Genomic DNA, 23651 nt, shown 5'->3' with positions numbered 1-23651 from the left:
ATATAATATCTTCATCTTCACTCTAGGCTTTTTTCCTGCCCACACAAAGGTTAAATTTTTTCTTTGCCATTTTTCAAATTGCTTATTATCTATCACAATTGGAATTGTCTGCATTAAAAACATTATTCTTGGTAACACATTCATCTTAATTGCAGCAATACGACCCAACCACGATGGATTTAACTTATTCCACACCATCATGTCTCTGTCTATTTGGTGCCAAAGCTTATCATAATTGTTTTTAAATAGATCAATATTTTTGCAGTCAACTCAATACCTAAATATCTTATTTTATGAACCATTTCACAATCCGTTATCTTCATTAACTCTTGTTGTTCTTGCTTAGACATATTCTTACAAAGCAGTTTAGATTTCTTCCTATTTATATAAAATCCTGCCAAATCTCCAAACTCTTTTATCTTCTCCATTAACCTTGGCATATTTTGTAGAGGGTCCTCCACTATCACCATCACATTGTCTGCAAAGGCCCTCACCTTCTATGTATATCCTTTAATCTTCAAACCTTTAATTTCATCGTCTTCTCGTATTTGTCTAAGTAAAATTTCCAACACCATCACGAATAACAGTGGAGAGAGTGGACATCCTTGTCTTGTTCCCTTTCTTATGTCCAGCTTTTTTGTTATTTCTCGGTTGACAACTATGGCTGCAGATTGATTCTTATATATCGCCTTAACTGCTTGAATAAACATCTTACCCATCTGTACTTTTTCCATCATTGCAAACATAAAATCCCAGTTCAAATTGTCAAACGCTTTTCAGCATCCACAAAGAAGAAACCAACTTGTTTTCCTGGATTTTTATCATAATATTCTATCGCATTCAATACCGTCCTCAGGTTGTCTTTTATCTGCCTATCTGGTACAAAGCCTGCCTGCTCCTCCCCTAAAAACTCCACCAGCCAGGCCTTCAGCCTTTCAGCCAATATTTTCGCAAAAATCTTGTAGTCATTGTTTGTTAAAGATATTGGTCTATAATTTTTTACATTAGTTAAATCTTGTGTTTCTTTTGGTATTAATGTAATATTAGCTTCATTCCACGTTTCCGGCAGATCATCACCTTTAAAAATTGCATTCATCACTTTTTGCAGCAACTCTTTCAAATCTTCTGTCATTACTTTATAAAATTTATCTGTAAGGCCATCTGGTCCTGGCACCTTTCCCATCTTTGTAGCTTGTATCGCTTCCACAATTTCTAATGTTGTTATTTCAGCATTTAATTTATCTCTCAATTTCTTGGGCACCGTTGGTAAAATCAACTTTTGAAAATAATCCTCTATTGAATTCTTATCAATTAGTTTCTTTTGATACAACTTTGCATAATACTTAAAAAAAGCCCTCTCTATTGAATTTTGATCAAACAGTTCTTTCCCGTCTTCCATGATCTTACTAATTATTTGTTTCTCTCTTTTCTTCAACTGCCACGCTAAATATTTCCCTGGTTTGTTAGCTCCTTCAAATGATTTTTGTTTCAGCCTTTTCAACTCCCATTCCACCTCCCTATTTTCCATTGCTCTTATTTGTTCCTGCAGTATTTTAATTTCCTGTTGTATTTTCTTTTTACCCAGACTTTTCTTTAATTGCTGCTCTTTAAATTTGATTTTTTCTTGAATTTCTTTCAACCTTGACTCTTTGTTTTTCTTATCTTTGGCATTTAAGTCCATAAGAACTCCCCGAATCACAGCTTTATACGCATCCCATACTTTATAAATTACCACTCCTTGATCCTCATTGTATTGTATAAAGCTTTTAGTCTCTTTCTTAAGAACATCCACATTAACATGACTACTTAACAAATCCTCATTTATTCTCCATCTCCTTTTTTCCCCTTTCGTTCCAAATTTACAGAACACAGGATTATGGTCTGAACTAATTTTTGGCAAAATATCCGTTTCTTTTGTACATTTTGTTCATACAGCAAGCTCTTTTGATACCCAAATCATGTCAATTCTTGAAAAAGATTGATGTCTTGCTGAAAAAAAAGTATATTGCTTAGCACCCGGATTCTGTTTCCTCCATACATCCTCTAAACCTTCCTGTCTTTGAAATTCAAAAAAGGATTTTGGGAGTTTACCTCCTTTGTTTCTTATCAAATTCGTTGTTTTATCAACGTGTGGATCTACCACTCCATTAAAGTCCCCTGTCACAATCACTTGATCATATGTCATCTGTCCAAGTCGATCCTTAATTTCATCAAAAAATTGTTCTTTCGCCCCGTTTGGCGCATATATTCCCACAATCAGGGTTTTTTTGGCATTACAATCAAATTCCACAGCCAAATATCTCCCCTCCTTGTCATTAAAAATCAATTTCGGTTGCAATTCTTCTTTAATATATAACACAATCCCTCTTTTCTTTTGCTTAGTTGTTGCCACAAATTGCTTCCCTAATTTTTTATTTTGTAAATATTTTACATCCTGTTCTCTTATATGGGTTTCTTGTAGACAGATCACATTACATTTTTGTTTGGCCAACCAATTAATTATTGCTTTTCTCTTTGAAGGTGAATTAAGTCCATTTATATTCCATAATATTAATTTGTATTCCATAATTACAGTCTAGTTGATTTTGGTAAGTCCTTTTCAAATTCTGTCAAAAACACATCCATTGCATGTCTTGATTTGATGACTCGCCTCACTGATTGAAACTCAAAGCTCAACCCTTCTGGAATTTCCCATCTGTATCTTATGTTCATTGTTTTTAATTTTTGAGTCAGGTCTCTGTATTTTTTTTGGTCTTGCAAGACCGATCTTGGTAACTCCTTCATAATTCGAACACGCTTCCCTTCAAGTACCAATGGGGATTCATAATGCTTTCTGATAATCTCCTCCCTCATTCTCTTGGTGGTTAACTGGACAATAACATCTCTTAGCAAGTTTTTTTGCTCTGCATACATGGAATTAACTCGGTAGGCAATGTCTAGGTTGGCAGCCCCTTCTTCCTGCTCTTTACTTAAAAATTCCGCAATTATTTCAGTGACTTGTTTCAATGCAGATCCCTCCATTACCTTCTGAATACCTCGAAAACGAAGCTGTTTTTCCATAGCTCTGCATTCCATTACAACAGCTCTATCACTCACTCCCGCTGCCTCTGCTCTTATACTCTCCGTTTTCTCCTCCACCTCTTGCACTTTTTGTTTCGTATTTTGGATCTCTGTTCTTATTTCATCAATACTCTTTGCCAATTCTGCAACCTCTGATTTTATTGCCTCTTTGATCTCTTTAACTAAATTCAATTGCGAGTCTTTCACTTGCTTCTGTAATTCCTGGACCATTTCTTGTGTTTTTTGTATAGTCTCATTTGTTTCCTTATTGCCTTCTGTTATTTTTTTGTCTAAACTTTCAGTCGCTGCCTGCCACTCTTTGTCCTTTCCCCCCGCCATTGGACTTGCCTTGGGACCCCACGAATCGACTCTCTCAGCTCCGTCTTTTCTATTTTATTTTACTTAATTAGGTAAGTCTAATAATATAAATGGGAAAGAGGAAAAATCATTTAATCTTTTGCAAACCTTCAAAATGTTGGGCCTTTTTTCTCAATGGTACTCTCTATGGTTGCCCTCAATTTTTTCCCTTGTCCAAAATGGCGTACTCCGCTTCTTTAAAATGTCAGGTACACTTTCTCTTTACTGAAGCCTTCTGAAGCCTTCTGCCCTTCCCACACTCAAAATGGCTAACTTCCACTTCCTCTTCTGGTCTCTTGTTCTGCTTTGTTTTTCTTCCTCTGTTCCTGCCATCTTCCTGCCCTTCTAGCCACCACTCACTTGTATTACAGGCAATTACAGGCAGTTCACTTCTCACGATGTTCCAGCCTCCAGCCTCTTCCCAGACTCCTCCCTCGCGTCGTTATCTCCCAAACCACAGGTATGCAAAACAAAAGTTCTTTTTGCTCTTTTAAAGCTCATTAAGTCATTAAAATCACTTTCTTCACTCCTAGCCACTTTTTAATGCCTTTTGCTTTAGGAATTTGTCTCTTTACTTTAAAACGTTTCAGTCCTTGAACAGAAATTAAGTCTGTTAGGGGAGATAGTGCTCTTTACTCTCTCACTCCCATAGGGTTGTATTCACAGCCTCTTTTGGCTCCCTTCTGGTTAAAATCTGTTTCTGAAGCTTGGGTACAAAGATCCTATGCCAATTAAATGACTCCAAACATTGCTGCAGAGATATTAGCTGCCCCTCTGGGAGAGGATCTTCAAAGCAGATGGAGAATCCTTGATTCAGAACCCCCCCTCTGCCGAGATCACACCCTCTTAGGGCTATCGAGCGTCCTTGCCCAATTTCTACCTGAAATTGGGGGGTTGTGGGTGATCAAAGCACTCCACTAGCCCAAAAACAGCAACCTGGATGACTCAGCTCCCTGAGACACTTCAGATCTCCATGATCCCAAGTAGGAAGTCTCCCAAAGCACCTCTCTTTGACGGCCCTGACTTGGCACCTGAAGAGGCACCACCCGAGCCTGTCTCCCACCTCACCCAGTAAAACATCCATTGGGGGGAGAAAGGGGGCCACCAGCTCTTGTGAGCGGGGGTCAGTGGGAGGATCACTTTGCCCTGAGGGTGATGCTGGTGAGAGCAGAGCGCTCCGGCAGGCTGTACTGGAGGAGGTTGTCCCCTCTGGGGACAACCTCTGGGTCTGGGACAGTGCTGCTTACAACCTCGAGGCTGATGGCTCAGGAGGCGGCTGCCGCCACACTGTTCCTCAGTGGGACCCTCGCATGAGGACCCACGGTGGCTGGGGGATCAGGCCCCCGGTCCAAATGACACATCCCTCCCACGCCAGGAATACTAGCGCACTCCTCTTTGGCCTGGTGGTTGCGGGGGGTTACCCCCCACATGACAGGTCCTTCTTCTCCCTCCCATCTTTTCTGGCAAGGCAGGAAGGTGTATACTGTTGGCTGCCTCCGCCAAACTGTTCCTTGGTGGGACCCTCGGGTGAGGACCTGCGGATGCTGGGGGATCTTCCCCTACCCCTCCTCATGAGGACATGTCCTCTCCCACCCACTCCGGGAATACCAGCATGCTCCAGTTCGGCCTGGTGGGTGGGCACATGGGGGGGTGCTGCCAGCGAGTGGTCAGACCCCCACCCCCATGCCCGCCAGGCCCAGTGGCCGCCCCAGTACACACCTTTCCTTTCTCACCTGGAATACCAGCACACTCCTTTTCGGCCTGGCGGGCGGGCACATGGTGGGTGCCACCGGTGAGCGGCCAGATCCCCTGCCCCCTGAGGGGAGGTGGCTCATTGCCGCCTCCCCATGCCCACCAGGCCGAAGGGCCACCCCCAGTACACACCTTTCCTTTCTTGCCTGGAATACCAGTGCGCTCCTTTTTGGCCTGGTGGGCGGGCACATGGGGGTGCTGCCAGCGAGCGGCCAGACCCCCCGCCCCCTGAGGGGAGGCAGCTCGTCGCTGCCTCCCCATTCCCACCAGGCCCAGCAGCCGCCCCCAGTACACACCTTTCCTTTCTCGCCTGGAATACCAGCACACTCCTTTTCGGCCTGGCGGGCGGGCACATGGGGGGTGCTGCCGGCAAGCAGACAGACCCCCACTCCCTGAGGGGAGGCAGCTCATCACCGTCTCTCCGTGCCTGCCAGGCCCGGCGGCCGCCACCAGCACCCACCGTTCCTGTATCGCTGGGAACACCGGGGTGCCCCGCTTTGGCCTCCATGAACCACGAACCATGAGCCGGGTCGGCAACGGGAGATGTTCATTGCGGTTTGCTAATTCGAGATCGTGGTCGGCACCGAACCATGATCCGTTGGTTCGTGAAATTTTTTTGGTTCGTGCCCATGTCTAGTTGTTACAGAATGTTCCTATGGGCTTTGATGTTTCGTTGAATAGGAACCTTTGAAAAAGTTTTTGTGCGAAATGGGATGTGAGATATGCTAGCAAAACTCGTTCATCTTCAACTCTTTTCTGAACAAGAATTTCTCGACTGCTGTTATTATCCTGAAGAATCTGCCCACCTTGGAAAATACACCATCTGAAAAGACAAAAGAGACTGTGAGATATATTTTTTGGAACTGTAACGACACCTATTCTATTACTTATCTCTTATGGTTCTCCTCATGTAGGACTCTTCACCAGTTGGATTGTGTGAACATTTGAGATTTTGAGATCTATTAAGATCTGATCAATTTTTGTATGCTATTTCTTGTATGACATAAGAGGTGCTATTGATTGATTGATTGATTGATTGATTGATTGATAGGAAAATATTTTAGATGTTTGTATATATATAATACTTTATACTCATGCACACACACTTATTTGACTAGCACTTTAGCATTTTGCACTTTTCAGAAAAAATATAAATTAATATTTAAATGATTTATAAATGTGTTAGTAATCACCTTTTCCTTAGTAATCTTGGTATACCTCCAGTTTGTGTATTTGTGTTAGTTGGTAGCTCTTTGGATCCCAGTCAATGTGAGGATCCTCCTACACACTGATTTATTGAAAAGATTTATTGAAAATATTTCCCCTTCAACTTGCAAAATCCATAGAAATACAACAAATTAGCAACACAGACATATGGGGAAGGGATGTTGTCACTGGGAGAGGAGGGAGCCTTTTTACACTGTGCTATCATTACTCTGCTGTGGGACCCAATTGTTCCTTTCTTTGTAGCAGTGGTGGGTAAAATGGTACAGGGGGAGAGAGATGTAGTTTCAGTATCTTCTTCCTTGGTCTTAAGGTCTTCCTACCATTGTCGCTGTGGCTGTTGTTGATCCCTACAGTAGCAGGGCTTCTTTCCCCTTGATGCTGTCACTCTTCCATGGAATCCAGTGGTTTCTCTCTTGGTAGCAGCAGAGGCCAAAGAGATGTAAGGAGATAGATATTTCTAGACATGTTTGAGCACCCACTGATAGGGCTCACACTGTGATTACATACCACAATCACTAGAGCTCAATATTTATTGCCTTAATAGTCTGTGTTCAAACAACTTGAACATGTCTGCCATAGAAATGCTGTCTCTACTAATTTGCTGCATTAAACTATTCCTTGCTGCCACACTCTGCCACATTTTTTTTTAAAGAAAGAGTACTGAGATGACATAGAAGGAAAAGAATGTAATGGGGAGGTGTTGTTTTTACTTGCTGATGTCTGACTGAACTTTTTTGATAGCTTGGACTTTAATGGCTGCTAAACAATCCCACAATATCACTGATGCTGAGCAGAGATACCTACTGCATATGCTCAAAAATGCCCATAAGACATAAAGATAAGAAACTTATCTCCCACAGCTATTTCACAGCTGCAAAGCTGCCTGTCTCCATGCTCAAGTTGTGCAGATAACAGCAAGTCAACTACTAGAAAAGGAGAAGTCTCTGTCCAGAAATTAAACAACTAAGGGTGGGGGAAAATCCCAATGGAGACCCACCTAGTAAGCACCTTTGATGCCAAATTCTCAGCATGCCTAATTGGTCTAATGTTCTTTCTTCTGTCCTTGTGTTTTTTCTGCCCAGCTGCACACCGTCTCATAGAGGGGATCCTGCCCCGGCTTCAAGGAAAACTGAAGCTCCACATGCAGTTCTTGAATTACAGAGGTGCCAGGGGACTTCTGTGATGACTCCTTTACTTACTGTTTCAGATGACTCATGGCTTCCTACCCCCATTTAAGGACCCTGGATTTCTCCAACTTACATTTCTGATACCATGTGCCTGGCTTTGGAGGGAAGTCTGTTCTCCAGCTCTGCTTTGCTGTTTCTGTGACATCTGCCCATGATATGACCCCATTTGGGATGCATTTTTAACCTACTGGCTGGCTAACTGCATGTTCCTCTCCTTATGTACACTAGGCTTGGTCAGATACTCTGCTAAGGCCGTCACACTCTCTTGCCATGGCCCAAGAGTCTCAACTGCCCAATAGTCTATTGTATACATTGGCTGAGGGAACTTTCCTATCAAGTAGAAAGCACCTCATTCACTAATAGTTTTGAACCTTCTCTTCTATCTGGAACAAGGTCAGGATCCAAATGAAGGAAATCCAATGAATGAATTCCTAAAATTCTCTTTTGTGATTAAGAGAGTAGCAAAAGGATATGTTTTATCCCAGAATGTGATGCGGTCCCTGTAAATTTTATCTTGCCACAATGTAGGGAACAGACGTACTGGTGCAGAGACTCCAGTGGCATCCTGTGCCATCCACCCTATACCTTAGTTGATAATCTTTCCCTGAGAAAGTCTATGTAGAGTAAATCCAGCATTTAGTAATTCCTTTTATGGAACCCATCTCTTAGAAGGTACTGATAACAAAGGGGCAACTTGTTACTGATGCAAGTTTGGGTATTGTTTCAGGTTTGGGAGAGGGTAACAAACAAGAGCAAATAATGCTCATGAGAAGATAGAGCTAATTGTCCCACTTCACGGTAATTAAGCAGAGGTTGTTCATATTAAGTACCTGGCTCACGGGTGACAGCCCCAATTCTATTAATTATTTGTACAAAACAAAGCAGAGGTATGAGGACTGAGAGGTAGGAGGTAAGACTAAGGGATGCTTGGAAGTGGAGGTTGTGAATTTACCTCCCCCTTCCCAAAATGATTGCTGTACTTGTGGTCTTTTGATTTACTTGCCAGTCTTATTCATGGCCTTGTGTCTACCCATCTATTTATCTGATACATTTTATCCCTTCCTCTGAGAAGCTCACAATGGAGTTGTGTAGTTTGGTGTAGTTGTTAAGAACAGCAGAACTGAGAACCGGGGTTCATTCCCCACTCCTCTGCTTGAAGCTAGCTGGGTGACCTTGAGTCAGTCACAGCTTCCCAGAGCTCTCTCAGGGTGATTGTTGTGGGATGATTGTTGTAGGAATAATAATAACATATTTTGTAAACTGTTCTGAGTGGGTGTTAAGTTGTCCATAAATCGAATGTTGTTGTTGTTATTCCTTCCTTCCTTCCTTCCTTCCTTCCTTCCTTCCTTCCTTCCTTCCTTCCTTCCTTCCTTCCTTCCTTCCTTCCTTCCTTCCTTCCTTCCTTCCTTCCTTCCTTCCTGTGTGGAATAGATTAAACTGAGACAGTGTTTAGCTCAAAGTTGCTTAAGAAGCTTCATGGTCAAGGACAAATTTGTAGCCAGTCATCCCCAGTTTTTTGCTACTACTCAGACCTCTATACCACACTAGCTTTCTGTAAACCTAAGTTATGTATATAGAGAAGGAAATGGTTTACTCCATCTTCCCCTGCATGCAACATGGCTGTTTGTAACTTTGCAAACTACAACTATAAAGTCTTATTGATCTTACAAAATACTCAAGAGTTTTGTCACATAAAGTCCTTAATAAAGGGAATACACATAAAGGCAGCATTGGTAAAATAAAACAAAGAGTTGAAGCCCGATGTGTTCCTGACTATAGACACATGCTGTTTTCAACTTTGTAGATCAGCTACATTGTAAGGCAAAAATTTACACATATCTGTGTTGGACGAGGGGAAATGAAAAAAGCATAGCGGGAAAAAATCAAAGGAAAATCTAAAGTTAACAGATTTAATCAACTCAGCACAATGTCCTACATAACTCAAGCTAGTATTTCACCTACAGAAACCTGATCCAGCAATTTGCCCCAATCCAATATCATCAGCACTCTAGAAGTGCATAGTTTGCTGTATATACATACTTGGATGCATAAAGGACAAGACAACCTTTAGGGCAATAGTTTTAAATAAACAGCAAAATAGCAAGAACAAAGCTTAAGCAAACTGCCAGGTTAGTGACCTTATCTACCATATACTGAAAACTTAAAACAAATACAAAGAGACCTGGAGAGCTTGCCTGTGAGAAAATTGTGTACAACTTCATCTGTTTGAAAACTTGGTCAGCTTGAATTCTTTGGGAAACATGCCAAAGTCTTGGGCATCAAGAGGTTGCTTTCTCAAGCTGCGTTTGTAGACAATGGGTTTCCAAATATAGATTTTTTGCACTCTTGAAGCCTCCCAAATATTTGCTATAGTATTATGGCAGCCAAAGTGTTGTCCTTCCCAATAGGATGAGCATTAAAGATAGTTCACAGCAAATGTACACTGTGGGAGCAATTTTGACTAAGGCCAACACAACATTCACAGAGCTTTCATACGTTGTGAATCAAATATACTTGTTTGATTTATAGAATCGGAAAACGTGCCATGCAAATACATGATGTTTGTTCTTAAAAGTTCGGCTAGATTATTATTTATTTAGGTATTATATCCTCTGTCAGCTAGTCTGCAGGAGTGCAGCTAACCCTCCTCATATTGTGTCTTACTGCACTTTTCAGCAGTGTAGCTTTTCATAAGTTTTGCAGCTCTGTGAGTCAGTGGGATACATACTACTTTCATAAGAAGCCAGAGGTTGGTTTATTCCCCCCCCCTCTAAAGGTTGTAGGACGAACAGGAATAAATGTCTTGTGTTCAATGCACCAAAACAAAATCTGGGTTTTGCCTTGGATTGTAACATAGGCCCTCCAGAAGAAATGCTTAATACATCACCTGGTTTATTTATGGACCATTTTGAGCCAGTTTTCACAATGGATGTTGACAAGGTCCTGGGATCCATGAAAGCTACTACCAGTAACCACAGTTGAACACTTGGTAGGAAAAATATATGTATAGATAACGAGAAAGTTGATGTAAGCAGTTTAAATGACTTTTTTCTTTTTCTCTTCTCTTCTATCTCTCCTTCTTAATCTTCCCTTTTCCTATTTCTACTTTTATGGAAAAACCAATAAAATATATTAGAAAAAAAGAAAGAAAGCCACTACTTGTGCCCTTGATCATTGCTCATCCTGGCTGCTGGGCTAACTGATCGCATTCTGCTGGTTCGAACCCCACTACTGCTATGAGTTCAGTAGGCGGCCTTGGATAAATCACTCCTCTCATCCTCAGCTCCCCAGCTGCATTGTAGGAATAATAATAACACTGCTCTGAGTGGGGCACTAATCTGTCTAGAAGAGTGGTACAAAAGAGCAGTTATTATCATTATCCGTTATTGAGTCCTTAGTATCTGTTATAAATCAATCACTAACTCTGGACATCTTTCCTCAGGCATGCAAAGAAGTGGTTATCTACCCACTACTAAAAAAAAATCTAAGAAGTGAGCAGTTATTCCCCTGCCTCTAATCTGCCCTTTCTTAGCAATGTAATTGACAATGTAGACCAACTCCAGGTCTATTTGGATGACTCATCTTCCCCGAATCCTTTTCAGTCTGGTTTCCAGCTGGGTTATAGGACCAATATGGACCTGTCAGCTTTAGTTGATAACCTCTGTCTGAATGTAGACAAAGTCTATGACGCTTTGTTGCTTCTCCTGGATCTATCTGGTCTTTGATATAGTGGACCATGCCATCTTGTTGAGGTACTAGGGGGCAGAAATAGACATCAGGGGGTGTGCATTGCAGTGGTTCAAAACATTCCTCATGGACCTGACTCAAAGGATTACCATTGGAGACCAGTTGTCATCAGCATGGGACCTATCCTGTGGTTACCTAGGGTGCAATCCTATCTCCCATGCTCTTCAATCATTAGGTAAAGCCCTTAGGACAAATCATTCATAGTTTTGGGTAGCCATCAATATGCTGCCAATACTAGACATGGGCATGAACAGGAAAAAAACCCCAAATACCCTGTTCAAGGTTCGGTGCCATCCACGAACAATGAACAACAAACGTAGATGAACATGAACTTTCCCAGATATGTTAATTGTTTGTGGGGGCCAGAACAACCCTCACCCCTGAAACCCCCCCACTTAGCCCCCCCTCCCCTCAAACCCACTTAGCTGGCCCTTTAAAGATCCCTTTAAACTATCAGCTGGCAGGCAGCAGGGGGGAATTCCCCCAGCCGACTGCCAGCTGATAGTTTAAAGGGCCGGGGAGAGCAGTCGCACAGCCAGGCTGCCTGCCCAGTGCGAGAGAGGTGGGGAGATTCTCCCTGTCCCTCTCGCACCTGGGAGAATCTTCCCAATGTCTAATACCCACCAAATTTGCAGGGGATATAGTCGTCACTGTTCTCTGAAAACCCCTCCCCTCCAGTTTCAGAGAGATTGCACTCCGGGAAAGGCATGATGCATGGGTCTCCCCCTTTGTTCCCAGACATGTTCATTGTTTGTGGGGGCTAGAACCACCCCCATCCCAAACCCCACCCCGTTTAGCGCCCCTCCCCTCAAACCCACTTACCTGGCCCTTTAAAGATGGCAGCCGACTGCCAGCTGATAGTTTAAAGAGCCCGGACAGCAGTCCCACAGCCAGGCTGCCTGCCCAGTGTGAGAGAGGTGGGGAGATTCTCCCTCTCCCTCTTGCACCCAGGAGAATCTTCCCAAAGTCCAATACCCACCAAATTTGCAGGGGATATAGTCGTCACTGTCCGCTGAAGAACCACCTAGTTTCAGAAAGATTGCACACTGGAAAAGCATGATCCATGGCTCTCCCCCTTTAGTCCCCACTGTCCGCTGAAGACTCCCCCTGTTTCAGAGAGATTGCACCCCAGGGAAGGCATGATCCATAGCTCTCCTCCTTTAGTCCTTACTGTCCTCTGAAGACCCCCCCCAGTTTCAGAGAGATTGCACCCTGGAAAAGACATGATCCATGGGTCCTTCCCTTTGTTGTCATTTTGTTGTCAAAATGGGACTCTCTGGTGGAAGCTACTTTGAGGGGTTACAAACTGACCTTCCCAATGTCCAATACCCACCAAATTTGCAGGGGACATAGTCTTCACTGTCCTCCAAAGACCCCCCATCTTTCAGAGAGATTGCACTCCGGGAAAGGCATGATGCATGGGTCTCCCCCTTTGTTGTCATTTTCACTTCACAGTGGCAAAAACGGAACTCTCTGCTGGAAGTACTTTGAAGGGTTAAAGCCAGAAGGAAAGCCAGAAGGAGTTCAGAGTTCAGTCCCTCCCTCCCTCCCTCAGGTTGCCAAGAGAATTGATTGCAGCAGGTGTCAGACTGTCTGGCTTGCCAAATGGCTGCCGAACGCAATGAACAAGGCTTTTAATGACCACCTGTTCGTTTAGGATGGGGCCTCACAAACAGCTTCCGAACAGCAGATTGGGCTGTTCGTGGTTTTTTTCTGTTCGTAATGCTGTTCATGCCCATATCTAGCCAATACCTACCTATATTTATCCTTATCCAGATCTCCTGGTGATGCTTAGAGGTCCTGAATCTCTGCCTGGCTGCTGCATTTAAATGGCTAAGAGTAAATAAATTGAACTTGAAAAGGTTGAGATAATGCTGGTTGTCAAGTTGGAGATCTTGAAAGACACTGCAATCCCCACTTTCAGTGGGGTTCAGCTGACCCTTGCTGACCCAGTTAATAGCTTTGGTGTTATACCAGATCCAGCATTACTGCAGGAGAAGCAAGTTAAAGCAGCTGTAATTTTTTTTTAAAAAAAACCTTTCTTCTCACTCTTTCTAGTCTAGAAGATGGCCCCTACCTTGATACAGATGATCTGGCCTCCTGAATCCTCAACATGGTAAACTAGGTCTCCTCTCAAAGTCATTTTGGAAAGTCCAGTTATTGCAAAATGCTGCAGCTTGGCTGTTATTGGGAGCTAGACAGAGCATGTATATTACTCTATTCTTCAGTCAATCCACTGGCTGCCCATAGGTTACTAGGTTAAATTTAAGGTATCAGATCTCACATACATAGTCCTTCATGGCCTTTGTTCCTCATATCTATGGAACAGCATCCCTCTCTATGCTCCACCATAACAGTTTCGCCCATCTCAGCAGTGCCTTCTGCAGATACCACCCTGCAAATAGACAGAATCAACACCTGTCTGTACACATGCATCCTCTATTGTGACCCCTACATTATGGAATGGTGTGCCTGACAAGGTCAGGAAGGCTCCCACTTTCATGACATTTCACAAAATATGAAAACTGAATTATTCAAGAGGTCATTTAACACAGGAAATGGCATTGTACTGCAACGAAATGGTTCCGCAAGATCCTTGGGGTAAAGTGTTAGGGACTATGGATTACACTAGTATGTACAGTTTGTACTATCTACTGCTGTAAGTCAGTTCCTACAATGTCATTTTTGCTTTGTTTAATGTGTCATGTTAATACTTATGCTTTGCTTCACCTCTGTTTCAGATTTCTGGTTGGTTCCAGAGTTATACAGTTCAAATTCTATTGCACTGTTTATTGGATGTGCCATCCTTTTGATAGTATTGATTTACTCAGTGTATGTAATCTGCCTTGAGTCCCAATGAGAAAGGCAGACTACAAATAATATAAATAAATAATCTAGTTTTTGTAAACTAACAAGTTCCTTATTAAACATAAATATCCCAAATTGTGTCTGCATTTCTCATAACACATCTCGAACTTCTCTGTGTCTTATATACTTGTATATCAATTGCAGAACTCTCTTTGCCCAAATTTTATGCAACTGTTGGTAATTCAAAGGAAATTCCACTGCATGTTTCATATCTGGAAACCACTCCATCTGTTTGGGGCAGAATTTAATCTTAAGTTCAGTCAGTCTGTGATGCCAGCTCATAAACTAACTTTGTCTGCATACCCAGTCTCCAAGGTGCCAAAGTGGCCATGTTGACACCCTATGCAGAGTTACTATAATTCCATTGAACTGACTCTGTATAGAATTGCACTGTGTATTGATTTGTGCATGGCTGGCAAGATGCTCTTCGTTTGGCTCATGTACCTCATACTTATCTTTGACTCTCATTTTGGCAGCATTCCCCTATATGCACTTTCAAAATGTGAATCTGCAAAAGTGACAGAAATTGAGCTTTGCTTTCCAGTAAACCTTCATTCTTAGGTACACCCACAGGAGCAGGACTCACTGACTTCAGTGGGGCTTACTTTTGAGGAAACAAGCATATGATTGAGCTTGCTATGCACATAGGAGGACAGCTGAAGTGTGAGCTAAAAACTGCTTTATTTATTTTGTTCTCAACCTAGAGGTCTTCTGAAATATTAGAATAATCAGGAGAGATAATTTTCCACAGTGTAGTGTTGGGAAAATGCCAGAATAAAGAGCAAAACAGCTGGAATTATTAATGTTGTATATTAAAATAATACATGAGAGAACATGCTGGTTATAACTTGGGTTCTTTAGATAAATGTCACATACTGAACATTTGCATAAATTTGCTGCAAAGATTGTTTTGACATGTCACACTATGTACAAATGACAAGAGTAGTGTCCCCTGTGACATTTCAGAACCTCAGATGCATGTGCTTCATGGAATGCAGTTTGCCTCTTCCGAGATTCTTCTACTAGAAGCTGCAGAAGTTTATCTTTGAATTCCATTCTATGCAGATTACTATGATTGACATTTCAAATGGTGGAAGGAGTAAAATGAGCTGTACAAAGCTGATGTATGCCTTGCCTTGAGTTTATTGGAAAGCATCTTGCATGTTTTAGGTAGAATTTGCCATTTTTGTAGTAGAATTTTTATAGTTACTGCACCAAAGCTTTGCATAAATGATTTTCTAAAATACATTTCCATTGAAGTGAGAATACAGAACATCTTTTGAGGTTTCCCCAAATGGGAAAAGGGTGCTTTCTTTTCGGAGAACTATCTAACCTAGGCCAGAATCCTTTATGTGTGGCTCATGGACAAATTGTAAAGATCCAGAAAATTCTTAAAAAGCTGGTAAGAAAGTAGATTCTTGGATCCAGTGTGATTCAATGTGGGCTATTTGACCAACTTACAACAGAAACAATTATTTGCATTTTTTCTCTTTTTGCCCTTTCTGAACTCAACACAACATAGGTTTGCTTTCTTTTAAGATTGCACTGAGTCTCTCTCTCTTCACACATATATACACACACCACACATGCATACACACAGAGAGGTCAGAGAATTTGAGACTAGTTATGGGATTGTGGGACCAGCCTAACATGGCCAGGGGGTTCACTGAGCAGGAAAAAACCATGCTGATGCTTCTCTGGAGAAAACAGGCCACAACTTTATTAGCTACAGCAAAGAAGGAGCTATGGCTGCGTAGGGCACAGATCCCAGCATCGGCTGACCTGCCTGCCAGCCAATGACCCCTCACCCCTTCAGCCTGCCTGCTGAAAGGGGAAACCACGGAATGACAGTTGAGGGAGCCACTGGGCAGTAGCCTCTGCGTGGCTCCCCTGTCACCTGGGGGCAGGCATGCTCTGTCAGCCCCCGAGCTGGGCTTACCATTGCCATGTCTGGTCCAAGATCCCTTATGGGACACAGGCCCTGTTTCCTCCCAAGGGATCAGTGCCCAATGCCCAAACTGCCAACTTATAGTTTGACAGACTAACTCAGCCAACAATTTCCACAAAGCTTCAAAATTTCCCAACATACATATACGCATAGATACACTTGTAACCATCAATGCAACAGCAAGCCCTATTTTAACAGAACGCTTACTACCTAATTAGAACATTCAGACCCGCAACATAAAACCCAGTAACTTGAATCACGTGGAGGGTGGGTGGGGATCGCTATTCTGGAGCCGACTAAGAGACCCGGGGCTGGCCCAGCCTTATATAGAGGGTGGGAGGACCTGAGGGAAAACCTCTCCTCTCAGGTCGGGCAATGGCTCCCACCCTCTCTTCTCCCAGCTGGCTGCCCTGATTGGCCTGCTGGGCCAATTCAAACTGTGCTGCCCAGCAAGAAGCCAGGTGCGCAGTTGAGCTGGGCCAGCAAAAGACGCCATTCCTGCTCCTTCCCACTCTCTGCATGGGCCTACAAATGCCGGCCCAGGTAAGTTCGGGGCCAGGGGCTTCTTTAGTCATCTCTGCTTTCTATGTTCAGGGAAAAACCCAGTAACACAAAAAGTCTCATCTTTTCCAAGTGATGTTTTCTTTCTTACTTCTGCTCAGCATCCAAAGGGATGAGTCAGTTTAGCAGAGCCCTTTTATTTAGAGTTTTCTACACAAGACATCTTACACAGGGACATTCAAGTGACTTACTTTCTGTGTGGTCTTATATTCAAGTGTATTCTGTCTCCCTAGCAGCGTATGTGTATCCACAATGGGAGAACAAGTGTAAGATCTTTAATTTGAGCATCCCCATGTAAGATGTCTTGCGTAGAGAGACTCTTAGAAACAAGGCCTTTTCCATGGCAAGTAGTCCTACTTGCTAAGAACATCATGCTATTTTAATGGAACTGCTTTAAATATTGGTGCCTAAAATATATTAATTGGGTGTCTTTAATTAGTAAAATAGTTTCTTGGCAAACAATCAGTCTTACAAGAAAAAAAAATAGGCTGTTTGTGGGAGATGACAACGTGACAGACTAATTGGACAAGTTGGAAGTTCCAGGGATTTGTAAGAAGAACAGGTGAAAATGTAGCGGGTGATAATTGAATGCTAATTACCTCCATCTTAGCAACTGTCTGCCAGGCGTTGTAAAAAACATTAAAGAAGAGCAGAGACAGACACAAACACCTTGTCAGCTTTTACTGGCAGGACAGCTGGGGTGAAGGATCACTTTAACTACACTTAGGTGCTCCTGTATGGTTGAATTTACTTTTTCTCACTTTGCCCATTATTTTATATTTCACTTCATTTATGAGTCATTCCAAACAGACCTTGCTTTTTAGTCCAGATGGACCCTCAACAAAGTTTTCTATCATGTTTAATAAAACAGTTTGAAATCCTCTTTAAAAAAGAAAAGAATACAGAATAAATAGTCTAAACAATCACAACCGAACAGCATAAAATGGGAACAGCATAAAAATAAATTATGTTGGCCACATCAGCTCAGTACCACAAAGGCCTTTCAAGCTGTGTCAGCTTTTTAAAGGAAAAGAGAAAAAGCAAGCTTGGCAGATCTCCTTGTGGAAGGATGGGAAATCCTTAATGAGGACATGCAGGAAACAATGTTAGGTATAACCAGAAGCCTACTTTCACAATGCAAAGGCACCTGGGATGTTCCAACTGAAGAAAGTAGTCCATAATGTACCCTGGATTCAGAACTAGTTGAGCTTAGTAGTATTTAAGAACTTGACTAGAAAGCGCTGGAACTGCTTCAGCACATGTAATATGCTTCTTGCTACAAATCCAGTTAATAGTTCATTTTGAACCAGCTGAAGGCCGTTTCCACACATCTTACCTGCCTGCAGAACATCACATGAAAGATCCGGAAGACAGTGTCTTCTCGAGCGAAATCGTACTAGGAAGACGCGGTTATCTGGGAGTTTTGCATGAAATCGCAAACGTGTGGAAACAGCCGAAATTTCTTAACAAAATTAGAGGGCAACCTTACTAAAAGCACATTTCATCTCTTTGCACAAAAAGGCCATACTGCCTCTAGTAGAATCTACTTTAGAGAGATGCTGTGAGAACAAAATGGAGGGAGGGAGGACTGTGTATGCTGTGTATACACAATCCTGTGTATGCTTTCCTGAGCTCGTTGAAGGAAGGACAGGATAAAAACATAATAAATAGATCTATGATAGTGTCTTGGTTCCTAATGGGGCTAATTAACTCAACTGGCTGCATATTGAAGAAAATCCAACGGGCATATGATTAGATAGGCTGGTTTTGTCATGTGTTGTTTTCAGGATATCATACTGCAAAAAATTTTCATGAAGCTCATGCAGAATCAGAATTTCACTAGGAATAAAAGAGAAAGAAAGACTGTGACTTGTAGCTAATAACTATGTATTGAAAGAAATTTTTCATTAAAGAAGTGTATAGAACAGCCACCAATCTCTATGCCTTGGCCTGAATGACTTTAGTTCAGGCCCATAAGTTCCATATGCCCAGTTTTGGCTTGCCACCCTCGGAATGAAATGAACAGACTCCTGCAGCCTGTTGTTACAAGCAAATGTCCTTGGGTGGAAAGGAGTATCAGCTCCAGTTGCCCTCCCTGCTTTCTCATGCCTGGCAATGCTGATGTCAAAGTGTACCCTGATTGGCTGACAGCCCTAGAAAAGATGGCTCCTCACAGCAGTTCAGATCCTCTCTTCTTGGCCATTCTATTCCAACTATTATTCCATCAGCATGTGAGAGACTTTGCTCCGTGCCAGGCCCTACAATAACCAGAACTGTCTGGCTTGGTTCTGGACTTCCTTTCTAATTGTGATGAGCAACCTGGAAGCTACTTCAGAGAATGCAAGTTAGCAAGCTTTTATGTCTAGTCAGATAGTTTTCGCTAAGTTTAGGCAAGCTGTTGTTATTTAATGTCTTTTGTTTTGTGCCTTATGGAGTGGTTCTTGCCCTACAAACACTCTTCTGAATTTAATAAAAAGCAGATATTTAAGCCTGGTGTCTAGAGTTACTGACCACATATGTGCAAGTTCTCCCAGAACAAACCTCAAGACTGGGAAGTCTCAACAAACCTAAGGTTTTGACCCTCCAGAGGGCTGCTAGGGGTCTCAAGCGGCTGAGGGCTGAACCTTAAGACAATAAGAAATCCTTCTTTCATCACAAACAAGAAATCATCCTTCTTTTATCACAAACAGTAGGGTCTTTTTGTGAGCTGCCCATAAGCTGTGATTCCAGCAGTATGAATTGCAACATAAAGGCATGTTAGTTTGTCTTGGCAAAACAAAATCTGACTCCACTACCACTTTAAAAACCAACAACATTTTCCAGGGTATAAGCTTTTGGGACTCAAAGGTGCTTTTGCCAGTTCTGTTTGCATCTGACAAAGTGAGTATTGACACACAAACATTTTCTTGGTATTTAAGGTTCTACTGGACTCAGATTTTTCTCTGGAAAGTAAAAGTTTTTGTTGTGGGTGGTTGCATAGTAAATGACAAATTCCTCAGAGAAAATGGTATGTTATTGGACATTTTCAGATGTTACATGCACACATTCTGGGAGACTCAGATTTTTCTCTGGAAAGTAAAAGTTTTTGTTGTGGGTGGTTGCATAGTAAATGACAAATTCCTCAGAGAAAATGGTATGTTATTGGACATTTTCAGATGTTACATGCACACATTCTGGGAGACTAGGAACTGTGCTGCCTGTGATGGTCACAATATGCATGGTCACCATGTTACCTGCACAGGGTCAACTCATGTATTTTGCATGCTCACACAGCTTTCCCATGCATGGAATGACCACTGTATTTTTCCAGGATTCTACCCTGTCAAGTAGCTTAGGCTGAGTGTGTGGCTAGCCCAAGGTCACTCAGCAAGCTTCCATGGCAGAGTGGGAATTCAAACCTGGATTTCCCAGAACCAACTCCAACATTCTAACCACCACACCATGCTAGCTTCGGGTATGGCTGGATACAACATTAGAAAATATCTTTTCCCTTAAGGAGTATAGTCCTCATATATTCATCATCTTTAATTCCAAAGCTCACATTCACCATTTGCCATAAGCTCTGCTGGATGCCGCTTTGCAAAAATTATGGTGGTAAAGAAGTAAGATGGTTTCAGTTGATGCTCACACCACAGGCTTGAAAAAACAGGGTGGTGATGGTGGTATTAAGCTTGAAATGGTTCAGATTCCTGGATATAACTGGGAAGCTTTTGGCATGTTACTTTCTCCAACCTTATTAAGTGTTATAGGTAGAGTTGCAAACTTCCAGGTGGGGGCTGGAGATCTCCCAGAATTTCAACTGAACTTCAGCCTGCATAGATTACTTCCCCTGGAGAAAATGGATGCTTCTGGGGTGGGGTGAGGTGGCGACACTATACTATTAAAGGCTGCTGAAGTCTTTCCTCTTTCTAAACTCCATCCTCACCAAGGCTCCACCCCAAAATATGTAGGATTTTCCCAGCCCAAACTCTGGCAACTCTAGTTATGAGCAGTGCTTTATGTGTTAAAAAAGGTGCTGGTACTCATAAGGTTACATCAATCCCCTCCTCAGGATTTGGAAGAGCCCCCTCCCCCCAAGGTGCCAGTATTCAGAACTGCCACAAATAAAGCTCTGGTTAGGAGGTTATAATGCTGATCTAAGCTCCTTGGAGGAAGGATGCAGACAAATTTCTATGTGAAAATCTATTGGTTTCATGTGAATGGAGTGCCTTCTATGGTCTAGTAATCCTTCCCATGTCATCTGAACCTGAATTATGAACCTGAAAAACCACAGAATTACAGAGTAGGAAGGGGCCAGTCCAACCCCCTGCCCAATGCAGGATGAGACTAAAGCATCCCTGACAAATATTCATCCAGCCTCTTCTTGAAAACTGCCAGTGAAGGGGAACTCACCACCTCTCTAGGCAGCTGATTCCACCTTTGAACTACTCTGACGATGAAAAAAGTTTTCCTAATATCCAGCTGGTACCTTTTTGCATGAAATTTAAGCCCATTGCTTCGGGTCCTACCCTCTGCTGCCAACTGGAACAGCTCCTTGCCCTCCTCCAAATGACAGCCTTTCAAATATTTAAAGAGAGCAATCATGTCCCCCCTCAACCTCCTCTTCTCCAAACTAAACATTCCCAAGGCCTTCAGCCTTTCCTCGTAGGGCTCAGTCTCCAGACCCCTGATCATCCTCGTCGCTCTCCTCTGCACCCTCTTGATTTTGTCCACATCTTTTTTGAAGTGAGGCCTCCAGAACTGCACACAGTACTCCAGGTGCGGCCTGACCAAGGCAGTATAAAGAGGGACTATGACCTCCTGCAATTTTGATGCAATGGCCCTTTTGATGCAATGGCCCTTTTGATACAAGATTGATTTGCCTTTTTTGCCACCGCATCACACTGACTGCTCATATTTAGTTTACAGTCCACTCTTACTCCAAGATCTCTTTCGCATACACTACTACCCAGAAATGTATCCCCCATCCTATATTTGTGCTTCATATTTTTGTGGCCCAGATATAATACTATGCACTTATCTATGTTGAATTGCATCCTGTTCATAACCACCCACTTCTCCAGAGTATTCAGGTCTTGTTGAATTTTAACTCTATCTTCTTGGATGTTTGCCACTCCTCCCAATTTGGTATCATCAGCAAATTTAACGAGTAGCCCATTTACCCCTTCATCCAGATCACTGAGAAAAATATTGAAAAGTACCAGGCCTAAAACAGCCCTGTGGCACCCCATTGGACACCTCCCTCCAATCTGATGAAGCGCCATTGACCACCACTCTTTAGGTGTGGTCCTCTAGCCAGTTCCATATCCACTGAACTGTCCTATAGCCCAATCCACAGTCTTCCAGTTTACCCATTAGAATGTCATGGGGGACTTTATCAAAAGCTTTGCTGAAATCCAGGACATCACATCGACAGAGTTCCCATGATCCAGTAAGCTCATCACTCCATCAAAGAAGGAAACCAGGTTGGTCTGACAATGGGGACAAAACCATGTTGACTTCCCCGGATCACTAAGCGGTCCTTCAGATGCTTAAAGATCAATCCCTTTAAAATCTGCTCTAATATCATCCCAGCAACAGAAGTCAGACTGACCAGCCTGTAGTTTCACGGATCATCCTCCTTCCCTTTCTTAAAGATTGGGATAACATTCACTCTTCTCCAGTCTTGTGGCACATCCCCAGTCCTCCAGGAGGCCTTGAAGATGATGGACAGAGGCTCTGCAAGTTCTCTAGAAAGTTCTTTGAGCACTCTTGGGTGCACACCATCTGGCCCAGGGGATTTGTATTCATCCAGTGCAGCCAGATGCCTCTCCACAACCTCTCTGTCAATAGACATTTCTACACTGCCTTAAAATAGCAGCAGGCTCCTGGAACGCTGGTGGCTTCTTTGTGCGATATGAGCTGAAAAAACGCCCAGCATCCATTTTAAAGAAAACATCGTGTAAAGAAGCTGCCAGCGTTTCAGGAGCCTGCCACTTTTTAAAGGTAGCATGGAAACGGCCAATGTCAACTAGCTACCCAGGTATCCTGTCGTGTCTACTACCATCTCTAGATTGGCTCAAGTTCTTCAGGGAGAAAACAGAGGCAAAAAAGTCATTAAATCTGTCTGCTTTTTCTCTATCCTCCATCAGAGTTTCCCCTTCCACTCCCAACAGTGGTCCAATTACGTCTTTTACCTTGAGTTTGTTTCTCACATATCTGTAGAAGTTTTCTTATTGTAGCGAGCCCCCCTGGCCAGACTCAGCTCATACTGAGCTTTGGCTTCTCTGGTGGCTGGTCTGTAGTACCTAGTAACCCGCATATATTCCTCTTTAGAGGTCTGTCCTTCTCTCCATTTCCTGAGCATTTCCTTTTTCTCACAATAATCATGATCTGGCATGAAATAATTAAAATATTGTAAAAATAGTGAAATGAATTTTGCAAAAGATGTTAAAATGTCAAAAGAGTACAGATATTACTAGTATACATTGACCTGTTTTTCTTAAACATGATTTATAAACTGATTCACAAAAAGCATAGCAGATTTTAGAATGCCTAAAAGAATTCTGAAGCAGCACACCTACAATTGTTATCCAAGGTGGGTTTTTTTTGTTCTTTTGCATATTTCAGTGACAAATCTTAAAGCATCCTAACTCATTCTCTACTATAGCAACAACACAACAGGGAAGGAGTTATAATTCCAGAGGAGCAACCATGGAAGACTGTTGTAGCAAAAACCAAAGAAGTCCAGTGGCACCATAAAGTCGAACAATATATATTGCAGCAAAAATTCTCTTCAGCCAGAGCTCACTTAATGACCCTGACAACGCTGTAATATCTTTTCAATAGCCCTAACCATTTGAACCATTTCTAGGGCAACACAAAAAAATCCAATGTGTGTCCAGTCTTGTGTGCCAGATGACTTAAACAACAACTTCCTTGGCTCTGCTGCTAGTTCTCTCAGG

The sequence above is a fragment of the Eublepharis macularius genome, chromosome 5 (assembly GCF_028583425.1).
Source record: "Eublepharis macularius isolate TG4126 chromosome 5, MPM_Emac_v1.0, whole genome shotgun sequence".
NCBI classification, from domain to species: Eukaryota; Metazoa; Chordata; class Lepidosauria; order Squamata; family Eublepharidae; genus Eublepharis; species Eublepharis macularius.
The sequence above is the reverse complement of the archived record's forward strand: the minus strand, read 5'-3'. Positions refer to the sequence as shown.